Genomic DNA, 9082 nt, shown 5'->3' with positions numbered 1-9082 from the left:
TGAAGACAAGATAAGAGCTATGGAACACGTCTTTACAAATGTGTTAAGTACCTCATTCTAATCCACCACTAGTTGAAGTAAAAAAGCCAAGTGTACATACCGCTATTGTCCTCGTCTCCCTTTATGGCTGCACTGAAGCTGGTATTTGCAGCAAAGGATGCATTTGTATGTAAAGCATATTGTTGAAGGTGCTAGTGTCAAACACAGTATCATTACTACTGCTGTCTCAGTATTTTCTCAACAGTATGGCATTGCTTGTCAATCAAAATTAAATTGCTACTATATTTCTATGCAAACTCATTCACAACCAAGCAATCTGAGAGAGAGGGAGGAAGAGACAAGCACAAAGAATGTTCAAAAGTGAAAGTCAACACCATTACAACAACAACAACAACAAAAACACAGTCAACATAGTGAGCTCACTCTTCTCCAGTGAAAGAGGCAACTATGGCAAGAAGCAGAATTTCTAACATGCTAAAGTCTCTATTCAAGAACTTTGTTCACGTAAGCAGAACTTTTATCTCTCAGTTTATGAACTGCTGTTTTCTGTTTTCAGTTGTTACAGCTCAGAGAGCCTCAGTTTCAAAATCAGTTACTCTGTATTCACACTGGTACAACAAAGAGCAGAATTTGGTCCTGTGTATGTAAAATGCTAGGACACTGAGGATTTTAATCCCATTTGAAAATAAGAAAAGGTTACAAAATGGGAGGGAAACATGATTTTTTTCTGAATGAGGTGGTTGAGTTAAGAAAATTCTACTTTACACTTTTCAGAAATAGAGGGCCTGATTCTGATTTCATTTACATTCGTTTTATATTGGTGAAAATGTAATGATTTCAGTAGAGATGACTGATTTACAATTGCATAACTGAGATCAGAACCCAGGACATTAATTCTTCTATTTAGAATTACATGTTGATTGATATAACACAAACCTTATGTTATAGTTTTTAAAGATCTAGCTATACAAGCATACATATTTAACAAACAATACAAATTCTTTTACTTTAATCATAGAATCATAAAATGACGGAAATGGAAGGAACCTTGAGCGGTCATCAGGCCCAGTCCCTGGTATTCTAGACAGTCCCCCAAGCAGCAACTAGACCATCCCTGACAGGTGTTTGTCTACCCTGTGGAATCCCCAAAGATGGAAATTCTGCAACCTCCATTGGTAATTTATTCCTGTCAGTAACCATCCTGACACAAAGTTTGTGTAATGTCCAACCTAAACACGCTTGGCTGCAATTTAAGCCCATTGCTTCTTGTCCCATCATCAGAGGTTAAGAAGAATGTTTTTTTCTCCCTCCTCCTTATAATGTTTTAGGTACTTGAAAGCTATTATTATGTCCCCTTGAAGTCTTACCTTCTAGACTAAATAAACCCAGTTCTTTCAATCTTCCCTCATAGGTCTTGTTTGCTAGAACTTTAATAATATTTGTTGCTTTTCTCTGGAATTTTTCCAATTTGTCCACATCTTTCCTGAAGTGCGATACCCAGAACTGGCTACAATACTACAGGTGAGGCCTAATTACTGTGGAGTAGAGCAGAAGAATTACTTCTCATGTCTTGCTTAAAACACTTCTGTTCATATATCCCAGAATGATTGTTTTTTTTGTTTTGTTTTGTGTTTTTGCCACAGTATTACGCTGTTGACTCATATGTGGCTTGTAGTCTACAATGTAATACTCCTTTCTGTAATACTTCATAGGTAGTCACCTCCCATTTCATATGGTTGAAATTGATTGTTCCTTCCTAAGTGGAGTACTTTGCATTTGTCTTTTTGAATGTTATCCTGTTTTTCTCACACGCTGTCTCCAGTTTGTGCAGATCATTTTGGCTTATAATCCAACCCTCCAAAGCACATGCAATGACTCCCACCTTGGTATCATCCACAAAGAAGTCATTAAGCACCTCTGCCACTTCCACATTTTCTGTTACTGTACTGTTCCCCCCCGCCATTCATTGAGTAATGGGCCTTTTCTGTCCCCAGTCTTCCTCTTGCTGCTAATGTGTATGTAGAATATTTTCTTGTTACCATTTATATATTTAGCTAGTTTGAGCTCGTTTTGTGACTTGGCCTTTCTAATTTTGTCCCTACAAACTTGTGTTATTTGTTTACATTTGTCCTTTGTAATTTGATCTAGTTTCCACTTTTTGTAAGACAATTTTTTGATTTTTATGTCACTGAAGACCTCCTGGTTAAGACATGGTGATTTCTTGCTACGCTTCTTATCATTCCTATGCCATGAGATAGTTTCCTCTTGTGCCCTAAATAACGTCTCTTTGAAAAACTGCCAACCATCTTCAATTTTTCTCTCTTAGACTTGTTTCCTCATAGACTTAATATAAAAACATCACTCTTCAACTGTGTTTTAAAACTACCCATGGAGAATGCAGCACAAATCATACGGACTGAAGAATTCCAGCAAGGTATTTAGAAATGGTCCATCTAATCAATCAATTTTTGTATGTAATAATAGCATTTTATTGTAGTTTATGAGCCACATCCACAGCTGGTGTAAATCAACGCAGCCCTAGTGACCTCATTGGAGCTGTTTTGATCAGCTGGGGGTCCATCCATTCCTGTTCAAAGTGCTGGACCTGGATAAAACAACCTTGCTCTAGGTTGAAATGCAGTCTATATTTGCAGTTTTCCATATTTCATGAAGACAAGTTAAAATTAAAGCTCATGTATTTATATGAATTCTTTTGAAGTCATAGGGGAGAGAGAGATCAGATTTGGTCTTAAATGTGGTCAGCCCTTTCCTAACATTTACTGTTGCAGTAGGATCATGAAGCTCGCTCTGCACTGCTTCACAGCCATGTGAGCACCTTCTCCCTTACATCATGCCTTATTCCTCCTGATTGGCCACAGCTCCCAGACCAGACCCCTTTCTTTAGGGGGCAGTCCCAGACCCAGACCCTTAGCTCAAGGAGCAAGGCTCCAAGCTGAATGTTTGAAAATACGAACAAATCACCATGGAAGCTGGGTATCTGCTTGAGTCAATCTTGCCATGTGCCAGCAAATCTGTGGTGCGACATGAGCTTCCCAATACAGCTCACACAAGAGATAACCAAGAGATGTGGTGAAATAGTGATACTACATGTTTTGAAATTATTAGGCAAAATTCCACCAGCATTCATTCCCAGTGGAGATGCTTCTAATTTTCCCGAGTGTGACTCAGGGCAGGGCCTAGCCCTTTTCTTTTGCTCTATATTTTTAAGGTTGATTGTTTCTTCTAAGTGTTTGGGTGCATGTTGCTTGGAGCTGACTGCATACAGCTATGCACCATAAACCATAGTCAGGGATCGGTAGCTTTATAGAGGCATAGACCAGTGGCAGTGTAATTTCAGGCTAACTAATAATCAGTACTTCTATCAGGTTGCCAGTTTTTAGATTTGTGAGTTGAGACATCTTGAACAAAATGTTACTGAGAACATTTCTGCAGCGTCTTGCTGACTGAATACAAGATGCTGCCGAGTTTGCCATCTGCCTGCACACTCACAGTGGTAATTATATCAGAGTCTCACAAGTGCTGGAACAAGAGGGATGTCAAATGCACTTTCCTTCTTTTTGAAGGTAATTTTCATTTTCTCAGCTCATTTGGAACTGCATATGATTATCAGCTGCAGGTGTGAGAGCGGCACAGAAAAAGAGATGTACAGACAGAGAGAGAGAGAGAGAGAGAGAGAAGTCTGAACTCCTAGAGTAGCCAGAGAAGAGTGTATATGCTAATCCTAGCAATTTTAAATTAAGTGTAAGGCTGGATATGTTCCTTCATTATTACTGCACATACTTTTGACTGCTATCTTAAGGTGTTTTTTATTAGTCAAATGGTCCAAAGAGCATTTTTCTTTTTTTGAGTGGCATTTGGAACAAATAAAAAAAATATAATTGTAAAGCTACTGCAAGTGAAATGGTACTCAATTTGCTGCAGATGCAAAGAATTGTATTGTTTTTGTTGCTGCTGCTGTATGGGTTGTAGTTCCAAAAGATTATGGGGTTAAGAAGGTTGGTGGGTAGCAGGGGAGGTGATTTAGTCCTCAAGACACACGACTTAAAATATGGACTACAGGGCTGTAGACAAGCAGGGTCTAGCATAAGAAGAGCTGGTAATTATTATTCCTTTCAGTGGAGAAGGGGAGATGTCAACATTATACGTCAGCACTCCCTGCTGGCTGATCCCGAAGAGCAAGAAGGTTAATTTATATAGACAACTCTGGTGACTCTTGACATGACCAAGAGATTTGTCAGGTGGCCTACAGAAGAACAGGCAGGTTGGAATTAACCTTCATTTTAGGAAGTATTTGAAGAGCTCTGTGGATTGGAACACTCCAAAACTTTTGTGAAGTTTGGATCTGGCTCTACAGCAGATTTTTATTGTCACAGTGGGCTGATGCAGCCCTCAAACACTGGGAATGATTATCAAAACAAAAAGCAGTCAAGTAGCACTTTAAAGACTAGCAAAATAATTTATTAGGTGAGCTTTCATGGGACAGACCCACTTCTTGACTGCTTTTTGTTTTCATAGTATATAGACTAGCACAGCTCCCTCTCTGTTACTATTGGGAATGATTAGAGTTGGATTGAAATAGTGTGTCTTGAATCTACCTCATGGAACTTGTGGGATTGGAGCTATGTGGGGGGAAGCTTCATGAGGGTCCTCTTCTCTAGTTTCTCCCTGACTGAGCTGTCCAGTGAGGAAGAGATTTGCTTCTCAGGAGGTGAGCTGTGGAAGCTGTCAAGAAACTGCAAAGATCCCAGGAGAATCCACTGAAGAACTGAACCGTTCATAGTAAGTTTGGGCCCATAGCAATCCCTGTACAGGTCTGTAAGGAAGTTTGGCACCAGAGACTTCTCTTGGACATTGCCTTTTTAAGTGTCCTGAAAGGAAGTCTCAGTGTCCAAACTTGGCCTCTCTAATACCAGCACTACTCACACCCGATTGCAATTTGCCCAGTCCTGCCACCTTGTAGCCCAGTCCCAGGGAACACCTTCCTCAGACCCAGGGTTGTTAACCTAACACTTGAGTATCTTCACTCATTTGTAACCCCAGGTTAGGAATTACTGAACCCTCAGCCCAAACACTTCAGCATCTACACTGTTGGCAGATTGCAGACCTGAGTCGTGCCACCCTTCTTCCCTCAAATGTGACTGCACTAGCCCTTTGTGGTGCATTGAGGGAAAACTTGACTGTCCACCAAACTAGGCTTTCCAGGGGATGAATAAAGTTGGTCTGTGGGCTTGTGGAATATTTTTGTCATGCATCCAGAATGCAAGACACTGGGGCCCTGTCTGCCGTACAAAATGGAAAACTTGAACCCTGCATCCTAGCTTGACTCAGGCTAAGATCCTCCTCCCTGTGGCCCCAGGACCCTAACTCCAAGCCTTGGTTTAGTATAATTTGTGTGTATATATGGTAAGGGGGCTTAAGCTTTCTCCTGACTCGCACCCTGAACTTGTGCTGCACTGCAAGATCTGGGACCCACCCCACTCATGGGCTCCAGAGCTCAGTCTCCAGCCTGAGTTCAAACATCTGTATCCCAATTTTGCAGCCCAGCAGCCCACGCCTCAGTCAGCTGGTAGGGCCAGCCAAAAAATTTTTATTGTACTGAAGGCATAACCTCTGTGCCTAGATGTTTGCAGATTTGGGGACAAGTTGGTGGCAGAGGCAGGAAGAGAAGCTGGCTTTTCTAACTCCTTATTCCGTGTCACAACTGAATTACCACCCTTAAATCACTTCATTTCTTTTCATAGCGCCATGTAATTCTGTAGCACCAAAATTCCTTGCTATTTCAAGAAATAAAGTTATATTCATTTTGGAAGTCTTTCACTATTCAACAGTATTTGAATCACATTTTATTTTCTTCCCAATCAAGGCTCCTGCAGCTGCTTACTAATATTTGTGGGAGATTTTACAGGTAAGGTCACCAGCCAACAAATGGAAAGTGGACCATGTATTTACTACCCGATCTGCATTCTCCCCTGCAGATTTAGTGCCCCTTGCCGTAATTTAAAAACATCCCACAAGGGTAAAAAGCCTTCTCCTAGCAAGAAGAAACAAAGAGCCTGGCATATGACATTTGTATGACTGTATACCGTGCTATGTGTAGTGGACCCATTGAGGCTTAGGACAATAAGGTTTCTGTCTAGGGACTGGACAGGTTTTATCTAATTTGAAATTTTTTAGCATAGTGGTTGTTTTGGGGATAGCCCTACATATTAGTGAGTTACAACAGCTGAACAAAAATTGTCACTCATCCTGCATGACTAAGATAGAGATATACAGTTGAGGATAGTTCTGTTCCCGTTTCCAGATATAAATAGGCAGAAAACATCCCCTTTTGTAATTCAAAGGATAGGACTATTGGATAGTACATCATTAGAAAAATTACTCCAGAAAGCTACCTAGCTAATATTTTCCCATATTGTCGAACTCAGCAACCTCCTAATTGTGTCTTTAGGTCTCTTGTGGTTCAAGCCTGTGCAGAATCCTAGTTTCTATTTTCAGGAACTTATTCTCTTCCCAGGGCACTTTTGGACTTTTCTCAGTTCTGTAAGGCTCCACTCTGTTCACCCACAGTTTTTGCGCTAATCACTACCGAGTTTCTACCCAAAAGGCTTTAGCAAGCTTCTTTCTGATCAGAAGAATGGACAAAATTCCACTTAGAATCTAAATGGTTTAAGCTTTGAGTGACATAAAGCCTTCCTTCTCTGTAGGGAGATAAAGCTGCTGGGTCTCATTCTCCATTTGCCCTCCACCTTGTGTACCCATTTAAATCAGAGTAACGTTTGTGTGATATGGCGCCCTTCGGATCTGATGGTATTTTACACCCACTATGTAGTCATGCAGTGTAGTCATGACTATACCATCATGCAAATGATAGTGAATTGGGCCCTTGGTCACCACAGAATTACTGGTACCTGGCACAAGAGCCCTAGTCAAAGACTGAACCCATATCTCCTGTATGGTAATTGTCATGGACACTTAGGTTGTGTGCCACTTGCTAGCCTTTAAATGGTTCCCTGGATTCCATTCAGTGTGACAGAACCGCCCCCGCCACCAAAGGGTTCCACTCTTTCTTAGAGGTAGGCTACAAGGGCATAATGCCTCAGAGACTGAGCCTCTGGAGTCCTGCTCTCCTGCTTAGCTAACTGGAACACAGCATCAGGAAGTCCTTAGGTTAGCACAGAGAAGCAAAGTCGAAGACATTGGCCATACTGGCTAAGGTACAAGTTAGCAGTCAGTTGTTTGGTTGCCTTTGTCTTTGTCTCCTTCACGAATATGGGTGGGTTTCAGCAAGGCCTTTAATGACCCATTCCTTCCACCACAGACAACTACATGATACAGTTACCTCTTGTTTCCAGCTCTGCCCTGCAAGCAGATGCAAATCCTTTTGCTCCCAATGATTGGCAGCTCCTAGTTAAGTCAATCAGTGCCGTGCAAAGTGTTCATTAAAATAATACAGAAAATTCTTGCATCATCACAGTCGTGATGAGCCATGCCCAGCTGGCTATGGTTTTGCCTGTTGTAGAATAACAAGTGCTTTATGCTAGATCTAGATAATTTTTTCATATTATGGGTCACATCTTAAAGATATTGACTGGTGGACTGAACAGTGTGCACTTTGGACCAGCTGCTTCTCTACCTTGTGACTGCATGGCCCACTCATTCTTTCACATAAGATCCCTGTTGTACTACAGTGGTTACACTGGGGAGTATTTAATATATTTTTAGTTGATTTGAATGCGGTAAGTGTTTAGTGCTTTTTGAAAAGAAAATAGTTGTACTATGCCTGCTTTTTTGCTCTTCATTTAATCTCTCCCTCCCATCTCTTCTGTTTCTCTCTGATGTGAAAAGAAGTGCCAGCACCCTGGGCTTGATCTAAGCCCACTGAAGTCTATGAAAATACTCCTATTGACTCCGAACAGCCGATGAAGTCCTATATGACCAAGCAACTCACTGTAAACTACCAAGAAAAGTGTTTGGAAACCTTCTTTGTAGAGTATTCATGGTACTAGTTACCAGACACACAAAATCAAACTCTGGAAGATCGACCCTGACTCGGTCAATCTTCTTGGAAGTATGGATGTGCTCTATGTGTAACAACAACACCTGGTGATCACTGCTGTAACAGAATAAACAACTTCCAATGGATGTTTAACTGACAGTTTCTGATGGAGGCAATAGAGGGGTTGGATCAACAATGTCTGGTGTGATTTTAACTAGACCTGAGTAAACACTAGAGGAAAAGATATTTTATAAATATTTGGAATCAAATTTAGATTTAGCTACATTTTGATGTTCATTTTTCATGAACATTTTGCTTTACAGTGCAAGTATTTGAAACAAGTGAACTTTAGCTAATATTCACCATAAGAAAATATCAAAATGTATATTCAATTGTAAAAAAAAAAAAGAAACCTTCATAAATTGCAATTAATGCCTCATTGGCTGATCAGCCAAACAGGGAGTGAAAAGCACTTCCTAGCAACTTATGAACCATACCAGCAGCATGTCGTGCCACCGCATGCATTTTGAATTGTCAGTATTTGCAAGTTGCCATTGTTGCTTGATCTGTAGCCCAAGGATTAATCACCGAAGAAATTTTGAATTACGAATAAATCCTAGAATTTCACAGCCTGTGGACAGCTATTGGTAGGGGGAACAGGGTGAAATTAACCAAATAAATTATTCATTATGAATTATTCATCCAACTTTAATTATGTCAGGGTAGGTAGCAAAATAATTAGGTTCTGAAAAGTGCTGGGCTCATCCTACTGACAGGTTGTATCTCACATGCACGTGCAACTCCATGGAAATGCACCACGAGCACAGTTCTTAGAGAATACTGCCTATTGTAATTATAGCTTCACGTAAGACTGATGGGTTTGAATCTACTACATGCACAACTCGTAATCTCATTTTAGTTCAGGCCACTAGGCAAACATGAGTGGTGGCAAATGGCTATACTGACTTTTTTGCCTTCATTTAGTTTAACAGCTTTAAAATGTTTTCTTTCTGTATTAGAGAGATCATTAAACTGCTGTGTACTTTGGGATTTGAGTGCTAAAGA

The 9082-nt window shown here is 40.5% G+C and overlaps 1 long non-coding RNA gene across 2 annotated transcripts; it reads left to right on the top strand.

The window, feature by feature from the left end:
* Positions 1-1103: 1103 nt before the first annotated feature.
* LOC142008773 (uncharacterized) lies at positions 1104-8135 on the top strand. 2 transcript variants are annotated; one of them, XR_012644224.1, is made up of 5 exons: positions 1104-1175; positions 2327-2434; positions 4680-4800; positions 5885-5926; positions 7867-8135. It is a non-coding gene; the product is annotated as an uncharacterized LOC142008773 (long non-coding RNA). The 2 variants fall into 2 exon arrangements; XR_012644225.1 differs by lacking the exons at positions 1104-1175; positions 2327-2434 and adding an exon at positions 3387-3584.
* The last annotated feature ends 947 nt before the right edge of the window (positions 8136-9082 follow it).

The sequence above is a fragment of the Carettochelys insculpta genome, chromosome 2, assembly GCF_033958435.1.
Source record: "Carettochelys insculpta isolate YL-2023 chromosome 2, ASM3395843v1, whole genome shotgun sequence".
In the NCBI taxonomy this organism is placed as follows: Eukaryota; Metazoa; Chordata; order Testudines; family Carettochelyidae; genus Carettochelys; species Carettochelys insculpta.
This window is presented reverse-complemented; position numbering and strand designations above follow the sequence as displayed.